Source organism: Cetorhinus maximus, chromosome 32 (genome assembly GCF_964194155.1).
Source record: "Cetorhinus maximus chromosome 32, sCetMax3.hap1.1, whole genome shotgun sequence".
In the NCBI taxonomy this organism is placed as follows: domain Eukaryota; kingdom Metazoa; phylum Chordata; class Chondrichthyes; order Lamniformes; family Cetorhinidae; genus Cetorhinus; species Cetorhinus maximus.
Genome location: NC_135910.1, coordinates 16,895,728 through 16,909,767, shown reverse-complemented (window position 1 = coordinate 16,909,767; position 14,040 = coordinate 16,895,728). Strand labels below are relative to the sequence as shown.

Genomic DNA, 14,040 nt, shown 5'->3' with positions numbered 1-14,040 from the left:
CAGTTCTACAAGTGGCAGTGCATTTTGTCACTAATGCATTCAGGACCACATTAACGCATTGGCCTACGAGGCTTATTTCCAAGAGCCCCTTGAATACAGTTCACCGTAATTATGAACAATGCTGCCTGCTGATTGTGTTAATTACAGAGCATATCAGGCAAGGACTCAAATTTGAGCTGTCTGGCAGGTTGGTTGCAGTGTTTTAGGTACTTGACTATCATGTCTGAGCCGTGGCCCCACTTGGGAAGAAACCAGTGAGCAGAGTACGGAATATGTCATTGGAGCTTAACAGTAGGTTGTGAAGAAGTTATGGACGAACTTCTAGATGACTATGAAGCTGTTTGCAAAGTTGAGTATGAATATGGTAGAAGATGATAGTAAGCATTGAACACAGTCTAAGTGCTTCAAGACATTTGCTAAATGTAAGGAACTACACAAGTACAAGTGGTGGTTGTAACATGCTCCTGGAGCATACACAGCTAGATGGGTTTTTTACATTCCCCATTAGTGAGCTGTGGACCTACAGAAGTAACACAGAGTGAGGTGAAATTGTAGCTCAACCACAAGCAGATTTTGATTACCAGCAAAATAAAGCATCTCAAAATGCCAGAATTCCCACGACAGGCTTACTCGATTAGATAATTAGTTTCGAAGCACTGTTATCTTTTTATGTATATTCTGAACTAGAGATTATGTCAATCTATTAAAAAGAACTGCTTGGATTTTGACATGGAAGAATTTATGAACTGCTTAAGATACAAAGCCAAATCCTTTAAATAAAGTTATCCCTCAACACCTCACATAGTTAACAGTGATTCAGACACTTGTTTCCTGCTGATCTGTCCTTATTCATACCAATAACTTCACATCCCATTGTCTTTCGTGTTCAAGCACTGGTTCTTTGGGTTATTATTTTAAATGAGATATTGAACTCACTTAAAAGCAGGCACAGCTCATTATCTGCTCTGCTCTCAGCCAGTGAAATGCACACTTTTCACCTTGTAATTTCTACTATTAGTTCGATGTCACTTAATTTGTATTAGCTTGGGGATGACATGGCCACTTGGTCCACAAGTGGAACAAGAAGAACAGCTCAAATTGTGACCGTGGCCATCCAAGTCAGACCATCGCACAAATACTGAACTCCTGCCCTGAGAGATCCATTCATGGTGGCATCACAACCATTCACATTGCATCAGTTGAAGTTGGTGAAAGGATTGTTAAGCTCGACATCAAACTATATCTGCTTCCCCAGCCATAAAAATGGATATATATCTGATAATTAAAACTGTATCCTTACTTGACTGTGTGTATTTTGCTTCATTCAAAAGATTGGACAAGCTTCAAAGTCATCTATGATTATTTTGCTAATTATCTTAAATTTATGCTCTATCATTATGAACCCTTCAGCCATTGAAAACAGCTTCTCTTTATTTACTGTATTTGAACTGTTCATGATTTTGAATATCTCCATCAAATCCTCTCTTAGCCTTCCCTATTCTAAAGAGGATCACCACAGCTTCTCCAGTCTACATTTGTATGTAATCCCTCATCCCTGAACCCATCCTAGTAAATCTCTTCTGTACCTGCTTCAAAGCCTTTATGTCCTTCCTAAAGTATGCTGTCTGCTACTGAACACAATCCTGCAACTGGGGCTAAACCTGGCTGAACATCAAACTGTAGTTGCGTAAAGTTCTTGGGCTGAATTTTCACTTCGGTGTGCGGCTCTGCGCCTGACATGGACAAGCGTCCCGACGTCATTGTGCACTCATGCGAAACTTCGGTCGGTGGGCGCGTGCTGGATTCGGCAGCATTCTCAGCAACAATTAAGAGAGCTGTGAAGCCCATTAGTTCATTCATGAAATGGAATTTTTCCCTGCCTGCCCAACCTTACGGTTGGCGGGTGGGCGTAAAGGCCAAGAGACCTTTGGATTTTTTTGGAAACCTCATCCATGGGTGGTGTGAGGTTTCCGATGTTAATTAAAAATAAAATAAAATGTTTAAATCTCATTTCGAACATGTCCCTGCTCATATGACAGAGTCACGTGAGGGGTCATGTTTTCCTTAATTTTACCATCTTTATTTGTAAAGTTAAAAATCTTCAGCTCCCTGAGGCAGCTCTGCACCTTCAGGGAGCTTTCTGTGAGCGCACCCACATGCTTGTGCTGACTTCGGCGCTCGCCCTCCTCCCCACCTCCCACCCAGGTAGTGCTAAGTGTTTCAGCGCACAATTCACGCTGGCTGCCCGTTAATTGGCCAGCCAGCCTGAGACCGCAGTTGCGGCCCAATCATGGGTGGCAGACTGTTGTCTGCTGCACCCACCCGAGGAGGGGAAAATCCTGCCCTTTAACTTTCTGCCACTAAATATCTAATCTAGGAGTGAATTATTCACTCTGTACTCCCAGTGCACACTAATAGCACTTAGCATGAATCACCCAGTATCTAATGTTAATTTGAGTAGAATGATAGGCATGGGCTTGTCCCAGGAGTGCAGTTCATAATTTACCCTACGGTTATCAAGTTGTACAAATTTATATTTCACCCAACCATAAACTACATTTTCGATGCAAATTTAGCTTGTGAAAGGTATTTATTGTATTATTTTCAGATGTTAGAATAAATTATAGGAAAATCAGTTTTCAGAGGTTAGAAATATGTAGTTCAAATTTTCAACAAAGTGAGGGAAGGAGTTGTCGATGGTACTGTCAAATGAAACGTACTCAAACTAACCTGTTCACTAATGCTCAGTTTGGGTTCTGCCAGAACGATTCAGCAACAGATCTCATGGCAGCCTTCGATCAAACCTTGTTACGAGCTGAATTCCGGAGGTGAGTTGAGGGTAATTACCCTTCATATCAAGACATGTTTAACTGCGTCCAGTAACTTTCAACCTTAGCCAGTCCCAGTAACAGCTTAATTAACTCTTTAATAAGGACAGATCCTGTAACAAGACCTTAGGAGATTATAAGTTTGATCGATGTGTAGATGGAACAGCATCTTGTAGATTCTTCATCTTTAAGCTTCACAGAAGTCTGGCATTTTTGATTCGGTGTTTGTAAAGTTGAAGGTGGTAGGAAAGGATTGTATGGATCAGACATACACTCCTAGGGTGAAAAGTAACACTCATAATTTGTCAGGAAGCCTTTGATTCGATTCATTCCATGTGTCATGGTTGAGTTCACTGAATACAGAAAAAGGTTACAGGTCTTGATAACATCCTGATTATAGTGCAGGAGACCAGAGCTCCAGAAATAACTCTGCTTATACACAGGCTACAGCTACAACAATGACATCTATCCGACAAAGTGGAAATTGCCCACGTGTGTCCTGTCCACATAAACCAGGACAAATCCAATCCAACCGACCATGATCCCATCAGTCCACTTTCAATCTTAAACAAAGTGATGAAAGGTGTCATTGACAGGGCTATCAAGCAGAACTTATTCATGAATAGCCTGCTCGCTGGGTTTTGGTTGCACTAAAATCACTTAGTGCCAGACCTCATTACAGGCTTGGTTGAAACAATGATGAGCTGAATTCCAGGGTTGAGATGACATCAAGGCAGCAGTCGACCAAGCGTGGCACCAAGAAGCCCTAGTTTGCTGGCGTCTCAGGTCCTGGAAGATACCAGCGGCAGATGGTAAAATAGCTGGGGAACTGCTGAGTTGATTGCTGTAGAAACCTGAGGAAGAAGTGGAAACCCCACTCCTGCCTACAGGAAGGAAGACCAGACTTTAGAAAACTTATGGAAATATCAAGGGTAGAGGACGGCCTGGACAGAAATGGGGTTGAGAGATGGTATACCATCACTGAAAGAAACTAAAAATTTAAGAGTAAATGGTTGCTCACTTTCCTCCCACAGTTACAATAAATATCTTACTCCTTTGCATTCCTTTGGTCATCTTCTCTAACTTCTATCACCTTTTTGTGCAAGTTTGTTTTGTGAATACAGAGGCTGATTGATACTCAAGTTAAGCGTGCAGTAGGGGGCGCAGCCTCACCAGGAATAACACTAAAATCGAAGTAAAATTTACCCACTTGTGCAGCAGCCATTTAACATATGAAGGATTTGCATCTATATAAAATGAGCTTCAGTACATGGCAGGCAGCACGTCATTATATGTGTCCCAGAGAGAGTGAGATAGGGCAGGGATTGGGGCCTGAAGTTCTCTGCACACAGGGTTTCAGTCCTGGCTGCCCCCTCAGCGTCAGGCAAAGGATTCCCCTCCGCTCCCTCATAGCAGAGATATGAAAAATCAACAAGTCAGTTACCTCACAGCTACATTTGACCATTACAGTTCTCTGATACTGGCAATGTCCGATGCTCATTCTGTGAAGCTGACATTATGAGATACGGAACCAAGGTAGTTAAATCGAGTTAAGGCACAGTTCAGCCTTGATCTAATTGAATAATGGAACAGTCTCGAGGGGGTGAATGGCCTTCTACTTCTATGCAATGTTGGGGGATTTCCAGTAAATCCCGTACTATTACTGAAATGATTGTTTAGCAAATTACACTTCTCTGTAAATCAAAACTCTAGCTGACTATCTCCTTACAGTAGCCATCTTGGTAAGTGAACTGTCCAGAGTGGCTCTACAAGCTAAGGTGCAGAGTTGAATACTTAGTCTGAGCTGAGTTAGCTGACCTCAGCTATGATGCCACTAAGAATTGTCACAGTTGACCTCTTCATACGTGAACCAGACTGGATGTGGAGGGGGTGAAAATCAGCCAAAGCTCTTGCTGCTGATCCAGATAACTCAATGAAAAGTACTCATATGGATTAGATGACAGCAAGATTTACTCAGCTTTAACTGTGGCACAGTCCACAGGCAGTTAGTAGACAAATAACCACCAAGCCATTCCTCATTCCATATTGGTGCCTTTAAGGGAGGTGAGGGGGAAGACTGGTATTAAACTATAAAATTGAGTTTAAAATAAATGATAGGATATGGGGGCAATTGTAACTTAACCTACACATCAGGAAATTGACAGGATTGAGTATAATGCTTGTTTCTCACCAAACTCAATTTTACTCTCAATGTTCCACTCAATTCTCTGGGTTTCCCATCTTGAGTTAAGTTAAAATTGCCTCCATGGGTCACTATCTATCAGTGATCATAGGTAAGGGAGGTCATTTGGTCTGGGTAGTTCATCCTTCACTAGAAAACCACAACCCTCTCCCCTATAGCATCTGGCTGGCTTTCCATTCTACCAAATACATTTTAGTCTTCTTAAACTCATACATGTCACAGTGTTAGATATCTTTTAGTTCCCAGAAAATATTATTGTAAGTATCTTGTACTAACAGTGTCTCAAGTTGGGTATCATAAGCCAGATCCTGGGTTCACATCTCTAAATCTGCTGACCTGAGACTTCCTCTTTTCCCCTCATTCTACCTTCTCATTACCTTTCTTCCCAGCATTAAATCCAGCCACAACCAGTGTACACTCCTGGAGTTGGGTTAAAGCACTCCTGTGTAAACTGTGGAACAACAATCTCCCAACACTGGGTAACTATCAGTGTTTTTATGGAACTTTACCAATTCAGTTGTTTTGCATGTGAGAGTCTAATTTTTGTGTTCTTAAGGTATTGTTTGCAGCTTTGACCTATGCAGTTGCTAGGAGTAGGCAAGGGAAGAAAGAGAAAGATGATAGAGATTGAATGCAGTGTTAGGTAATGTAATTCTAGTTTCAGATACTATAATGTCTATTTCAGGCACTCCTTAATCTTTATTGCTATATTTTTGAATGAGCAAACAATTAAGAATAGAACAACCCATTAATTATACATAATTGAGAGATTGGGCAGGTGGTGGCATAGTGGTATTGTCACTGGACTAGTATTCCAGAGACCCAGAGTAATGCTCTGAGCACCTGGGTTTGAATCCTACCACGGCAGATGGTGAAATTTGAATTCAATAAAAAATCTGGAATTAAAAGCCTGATGATGATCATGAAACCATTGTTGTAAAAACCCATCTGGTTCACTAATGCCCTTTAGAGAAGGAAATCTGCTGTCCTTACCTGGTCTGGTCTACATGTGACTCCAGACCCACAGCAATGTGGTTAACTCTTCAATGCCTTCTAAACAAGGGCACTTAGTGGATGGGTAATAAATGCTGACCTAGCCAGTGATGCTCACATCCCGTGAATGAATTAAAAAAAAATAAATTCTACAGAATTTATAAAGTGTATAGGGGAAGATTTATATATCAATTGTATTTTGTAGATCATACTAAATCCATTTCAACTTCTTCTTTTCCCCTCAAATCTCTTCTTTCTGCTCCTTCTCTCCATCTTTTTTTATTTCTCTTCCCACTCTTTGCTCCTCTATTTTTTCCATTTTGCTTTCTGTCATCTTTGTCTCCTTTCCTCTCTTCTCCTTCACTCTCCTTTTGATTACTATCTTCTGTTCCCATGTTGTTTCCCTGCTCTCTTGCTCACCCAATTCGCCCTCTCTTTCTCCATCCCTTGCTCACGTTGTCTTTCCTGTTTCCAAAATAAATTAGATATTTGAAAATCACTCGCATTTAATTCACATCTCATCACACAGTTAGGAAAGAGGCGTGCGGTCTGGCTAATATTCATTCAAGACATCACTGGTGAAATGATTCATTATTTTTACTTTGTGTTGAAGCTGTGATGAAGTCAGATGTGTAGGTTCTGTGTTTTTTATATTTATCCTCTGAAGCTGAATGCAAGTTTAACGTGTAATCCCCTGGCAATTTGCGGAGATGTTACTGATGGGAGTTGAATGTCAGCAAAACACTTCAGGAATGTATGTGTGGAGGTTTATTCTTCAAACACCATCTCTGATCCTGCTCTTGGTGATTGCAGACAAAATATTAGAGTAAGTGTTGATATTGGCTGTAACACACAAAGGTATCGTTAATTCAAGTCTGAGTGGGCTGTCCAGATATTTTTAAAATTATATACCAGACATAAAAGGCTGAGTTTCTTTTGTCTTTTTTCCCCACTTCCTTTTGTATCTCTTGAATTGGAGACTTTATTAAAAGTTCTCGGTAAATTTTCATCAAAAGTCAGGCAGATGCCAGGACTCCAGGCAGGATCTCCCATCTTCACCTAATCTTTAAAAAAAATCTTGCATTTAAATGATGCCTTCCATGGCCTAAGGATGTTTCGAAGTTCTTTAGTCAATTGAGTACTTTAAGTGTAGTCACTGCTGTAATATAAACACAGCAGTCAATTTGTGCACAGCAAGCTCCCACAAACAATCTCATATACTGTAGTGCTGCAGGATCTTTTTACATCCATCTGAGAAGACAGGTGGGGTTTTAGTTTAATATCACATCCAAATGATGGCTGCCTCTGACAGTCCACACTCCCTCAGCTCTGCATTGGGAGTGACAGCCTAGATTTTGTCCTCAAGTCAAAGTGGGACTTGAACTCCCTGGCTCAGAGGTGTTACCCACTGAGCCACACCTGACATGTAATTTAGTAAAAGGTGGCAATCTCTGATGGAGCTGAGCAGGTCAGTCAGTAACAGTGACTTTATCCAGTAAACAGTTGAACCCTACAAACCAGGATAGTCTCTCATTCAACACAGTCCGTATTGAGTTGATTGATCCCAGCTTAGGAAGTAGTCGGTGAGCCTCTTGGCCTTAGTGGCGATGGGTTGGGGAGAACAGGAGTGAAGAAAATCAATCAGGGTTCCCACTGCAATCTCCTCTCCTTTGGCTGGAAGAATGTACATTTCAAATGAGGTCAGGCTTGGCTGTGGCATGCCCCTATAGCTGAATAGGCTACCTTTCCTCATTGGTGAGGCTCACATTATTAGGGGAATACAAGCCAATTGGAAATTTGTTCATGATTCAGTATTTAAGATACTGACACTTTCATCTTCTTTTGCACAAAGCTCTTGCTGCTGGGTGAATTCCTGGAGAGCTGTTAGTGAAAAGTGCACATGGAGCTGTACCTAGTTTCAAATCAGAGGCCATGGATGAAGGGAGGGGGAAAACAACAACAAATAAGAATGGAGGTGGTTTGTTTAAACTGTGGACCAGATTCTATAGCAACATAGGGTGGATTCAATAACTTATCTTTCTATTGTACTTTGAGATGATGACCAAAGGTACTTTATATAATGACACCAAGATCTCCAGAATGAATAAATAAGGAACCCATTTTTATCTTCAGCTCTCTGCAGCAGTATTCCTTGCTTGGGATACATATGAGTACAGAGGAAGAGCTAATTCAGCAGGTAGAGACAGGTTAGATTGAAAGCAAAATTCAAATTGGCCCCCAGGTGCCTAGAATCCACACATCTGGAGCTTTGCTACACCCAATAACTTTAGCCCTTTGAAGGGCGTTCATGTACAGGAAGAGATAATGTTTGGCCATAGAGGGGATCATACCCCCAAGCCTCTCCTCACCCAACTTTCATGCCTATGCACTTTCCAGCAAAGATCACTACAAAGTGAAAAGACGTAGAAGCTCTGGCTAATTTAAATTAAGGAGGCAGCATCTAATCATAGCACCCAACTGAGATCATATAAATTAGTACAGAGCAAGGATCAAAATTTGGGCCTGCTTGGTAAGGTTTAGGACCACACAGAGTGATGTCTTCTACCCTCCAGGCCACCTGCAGAGCTGAAGGATTGATTTAATTAGAGCAAGTACAAATTAGTCATATTCAAACCAGCAACATAAAATTCATCACAGGATCCTGATACATTTCTTGGCAAAGATGTACTGTATCAAGATTCAATTGGATTATGCTTTGCATGAGCTACAAGTGTTTCTTCCAGTCTAGGCTTAGTTGCAACAACCTACTGGAACTTGAAATGTCTTAGGGTGGGGGAACCGGTGCTTGTTGCCATGGTAGGTTGTCATGGACAACCTCTTCTTGTACAGAGAGGAAGAGAACACAATGATGTAGCCTGCAGCCTTAAACTAACCAGGCCTGTTGCTGCAGATTCAGTTTTAACATCACTTTTGGCCTTATTCCATCCCCAAAGGCTGGCTCCACAAACATTCAGGGCAGCGGTCCTATGCATTGCATGCAGAATTGTAGGAATAACTAATCTCTTTCTATTATGAACTCTAAATAGGTTGGATCCAAACACCATCCCCATCACCAATATGGAGAGCTCCAACTGTTGGTATCTGTACCGTTGTGATAGTGTTCTTACAAGGAGTCCTCCTCCTTCTGCTAAGAAGTTGCCATTGTTAAATGGCTCCCAAGTCAGATTATGAAGTATGAGCCTTGAAAAACAAATCCTTTTCTTGATATTCAGCTTATTTACAAAATACAGCATTCTACCTACCTACCAACTGTTTCAGCAGTCTTTTTATGTGCTCAAGATACTTAATCACTCAATACCTTCCACCTGTTCATCATTAACTTTAACAATACAATTAACATAACATTAACAGCCATGCTTCACATGTGAGAATAGGCAATGAATATTAAGGAGCTATTTGATTATAAAGGGCATCACATCAATCCCCATACCCCGATCCAATGCTTATACACATACACTTTCCTGCAGGGATCACTGGATAGGAATCAAGAAAGGGAACCATAATTTACTCCTTCTCCCCAGTAGGTGGGGGTTATCAGATCTGGCTGAGGGGCATAGCACATTGCAACATAGTTGAGATGGGAGCATCCCTCTCCCAGTCCTGGCTCATTAAAGTTGAAACTCTTTTGAGTTATCAACAGTCACAGATTGCAACTCTTTTCAAGTATAATCACAGTTCTTGGTTTCCAGGAGTGGGACCCACAACCCTCTGATTCAAAGGCAAGGGTGCTATGAACTGAGCCACAGCTGACACCTCTCAGTCCTGGCTCATACTGCACCTTTTCTTAAGTGCATTTTTAGCACTCATGAGACAGCTGGTTTTACTATCATCTTGTATTTTTAATCAAAACACACAGATTACCTATGCAGCAGCTTGTTGTCCTGACCAACCCTCTATCAATAAATATCACCAGATTAGCTAGTCATTAAGCCCTTTGTTGTTTATGGGATCATGATGTGCCCCAGATATTTTCCATCCCCTTTAAAGTTTAATGAGTACCAAAGGAAATAAGATTATGTATTGTGTTTGTCTCCATAACGACAATGACTGTCCAGCATTTTAAAGATACCATAAGATGCTAAGCGTTATTTTGTATGAATTGTTGGCATTCTCATCAGAAGGTTGTGGGTTTCATCCCCATTCCATAGATTTTGTTTTATTTGTTCATAGGATGTGAGCATCACTGGTTAGACTAGCATTTATTGCCCATTCCTAATTGCCCTTGAGAAGGTTGTGGTGAGCTGTCTTTTTGAACCGCTGCAGTCCTTGTGTTGTAGGAACACCCACAGTGCTGTTAGGGAGGGAGTTCCAGGATTTTGACCCAGTGAAAGTGGAGGAACGGCGATATAGTTCCAAGTAAGAATGGTGTGTGGCTTGGAGGGGAACTTGAAGGCGGTGGTGTTCTCATGCATCTGCTGCCCATGTTCTTCTAGGTGGTAGAGATTGCGGGCTTGGAAGGTGCTGTCGAAGGAGCCTTGGTGAGTTGCTGCTTTGCATCTTGTAGATGGTACACACTGCTGCTACTGTGCATCAGTGGTGGAGAGGGAGTCAATCATGTGCGCTGCTTTGTCCTGGATGGTGTTGCGCTTCTTGAGTGTTGTTGGAGCTGCACTCATCCAGGTAAGTGGAGAGTATTCCACCACACTCCTGACTTGTGCCTTGTAGATGGTGGACAGGCTTTGGGGAGTCAGGAGGTGAGTTCCCACAGAATTCCCAGTTTTTGACCCGCTGTTGTAGCCACAGTACTTATATGGCTGGTCCAGTTCAGCTTCTGGTCAATGGTAACCCGCAGTGGAGCATTCAGCAATGGTAATACCATTGAATGTCAAGAGGCGATGGTTAGATTCTCTCTTGTTGAAGATAGTCATTGCCTGCCACTTGTGTGGTGCAAATGTTACTTGCCACTTATCAGCCCAAGCCTGAATGTTGTTCAGGTCTTGCTGCATATGCACAGGAACTGCTTCAGTATCTGAACAATGTGCAATCATCAGCAAACATATCCACTTCTGACCTTATGATGGAGAGAAGGTCATTGACAAAGCAGCTGAAGATGGCTGGGCCTAGGACACTACCCTGAGGAACTCCTGCAGTGATGTCCCGGGGCTGAGATGATTGACCTCCAACAACCACAACCATCTTCCTTTGTTCTAGGTATGACTCCAAACAGCTGAGAGCTTTCCTCCTGATTTCCATTGATTTCAGTTCTTCCAGGGCTCCTTGATGCTTCACTTGGTCAAATGCGGCCTTGATGTCAAGGCAGTGACTCTCACCTCACCCCTGGAGTTCAGTTTTTTTGTCCATGAGAACATAAGAAATAGGAGCAGGAGTAAGTCATTCGGTCCCTCAAGCCTGCCCCGCCATTCAATAAGATCATGGCTGATCTGCCCCAGATTCCAACTCCTTTTTCATGCCAGCTCTTCATAGCCCTCAACCCCCCGATATTTCAAAAACCTATCTACCTCCTTTAAATACTTAGTGATCTAGCCTCCATAACTCTCTATGGTCGAGAATTCCAGACATTAACTACACTCTGAGAGAAGAAATAGTGGATGCATTGGTGGTTATCTTCCGAGATTCTATAGACTCTGGAACAGTTCCTACAGATTGGAGGGTAGCTAATGTAACCCCAATAATTAAAAAGGGAGGCAGAGAGAAAACAGGGAATTATAGACCAGTCAGCCTGACGTCGGTAGTGGGAAAAATTCTAGAGTCCATTATAAAAGATTTAATAGGAAAACAGTGGCAGAATCGGACAGAGTCAGCATGGATTTAAGAAAGGGAAATCATGCTTGACAAATCTACTGGAATTTTTCGAGGATGTAACTAGTAGAGTTGATGAGGGGGATCCAGTGGATGTGGTTTATTTGGACTTTCAGAAGGCTTTCGACAAAGTCTCACATAAAAGATTGGCGTGTAAAATTAAAGCGCATGGGATTGGGGGTAGTGTATTGAGATGGCTAGAAAACTGGTTGGCAGACAGGAAACAAAGAGTAGGAATAAACGGGTCTTTTCCCAAATGGCAGGCTGTGACTAGTGGGGTACCGCAGGGATCGGTGCTGGGACCCCAGTTATTCACAATATATATTAATGATTTAGATGAGGGAATTAAATGTAATATCTCCATATTTGCAGATGACACAAAGCTGGGTGGGAGGGTGAGCTGTGAGGAGGATGCAGAGATGCTTCAGTGTGATTTATTTGTTGTTTATGGATCCTTCTTTGAGCAATGTGCCCTCTAAGCTATGTGGTCGAACATCAACCCAAGAGTACCCAATCAGGCCACATGCAAGTAGACTCCTATAAATTACAGCGGGTGCCTGGTTGCACAAAAAAATTAAAAGGGCCGCGCACTTAAATTGCTTGCACACTCCAAAAAAAGAGGGTACATCGATTGTGACTCCACTTCACAAGGGATTCATAGGCTGGAAAGCGCTTTAAAGTATGAAGGTTGCTATATAAAGTTCTTTTTTCTCCTATTCTTTGTTCTTTTTATATAAATCTTACATTTTTCAAGAGTTCACAGAATCACACAGTGCAGGAGAGGCCCTTCGGCCCATCGAGTCTGCACCGACACGTGAGAAACACCTGACCTACCTACCTAATCCTATTTACCAGTACTTGGCCCATAGCCTTGAATGTTATGACATGCCAAGTGCTCATCCAGGTACTTTTTAAAGGATGTGAGGCAACCTGCCTCCACCACCCTCCCAGGCAGTGCATTCCAGACCGCCATTACCCTCTGAGTAAAAAAGGTTTTCCTCACATCCCCCCAAACCTCCTGCCCCTCACCTCGAACTTATGTCCCTTCATGACTGACCCTTCAACTAAGGGGAATAGCTATTCCCTATCCACCCTGTCCATGCCCCTCATAATCTTGTACACCTCGATCAGGTCGCCCCTCAGTCTTCTCTGCTCCAACGAAAACAACCCAAGTATTTCCAACCTCTCTTCATAACTTAAATGTTTCATCCCAGGCAACATCCTGGTGAATCTCCTCTGCACCCCCTCCAGTGCAATCACATCCTTCCTATAATGTGGCGACCAGAACTGCACACAGTACTCCAGCTGTGGCCTCACCAAGGTTCTATACAACTCCAACATGACCTCCCTACTTTTGTAATCTATGCTTCGATTGATAAAGGCAAGTGTCCCACATGCCTTTTTCACCACCCTACTAACATGCCTCTCCGCCTTCAGAGATCTATGGACACACTCGCAAAGGTCCCTTTGTTCCTCAGAACTCCCTAGTGTCATGCCATTCATTGAATACTTCCTTGTCAAATTACTCCTTCCAAAGTGTATCACCTCACACTTTTCAGAGTTAAATTCCATCTGCCACTTATCTGCCCATTTGACCATCCCGTCTATATCTTCCTGTAGCCCAAGACACTCAACCTCACTGTTAACCACCCGGCCAACCTTTGTGTGATCCGCAAACTTACTAATCCAACCCCCCCCCCACATAGTCATCTATGTCGTTTATATAAATGACAAATAATAGGGGACTGAGCACAGATCCCTGTGGTACACCACTGGACACTGGCTTCCAGTCATCACCCTCTGTCTCCTGCAACTAAGCCAATTTTGAATCCACCTTATCAAATTACCCTGTATCCCATGTGCATTTGCCTTCTTTATAAGTCTCCCGTGGGACCTTGTCAAAGGCTTTGCTGAAATCCATATAAACTACATCAACTGCACTACCCTCATCTACACACCTGGTCACCTCCCCAAAAAATTCAATCAAATTTGTTAGGCATGACCTCCCTCTGACAAAGCCATGCTGACTATCCCTGATCAAATCTTGCCTCTCCAAGTGGAGATAGATTCTCTCCTTCAGAATTTTCTCCAACAGTTTCCCTACCACTGACGTGAGACTCACTGGCCTGTAATTCCCTGGCTTATCTCTACAACCCTTCTTAAATAGCGGAACCACATTAGCTGTTCTCCAGTCCTCTGGCACCTCCCCTGTGGCCAGAGAGGAATTAAAAATTT

General features: G+C 42.5%; 1 long non-coding RNA gene across 2 annotated transcripts in view; it reads left to right on the top strand.

The window, feature by feature from the left end:
* Positions 1–14,040, top strand: part of LOC144671359 (uncharacterized) — a 68,822-nt gene that overhangs the window by 1,438 nt on the left and 53,344 nt on the right. For both annotated transcript variants that reach the window (XR_013573916.1, XR_013573917.1), the window contains exon 2: positions 2,764–2,828. This is a non-coding gene — a long non-coding RNA (uncharacterized LOC144671359). The remainder of the gene's footprint in view (positions 1–2,763; positions 2,829–14,040) is intronic.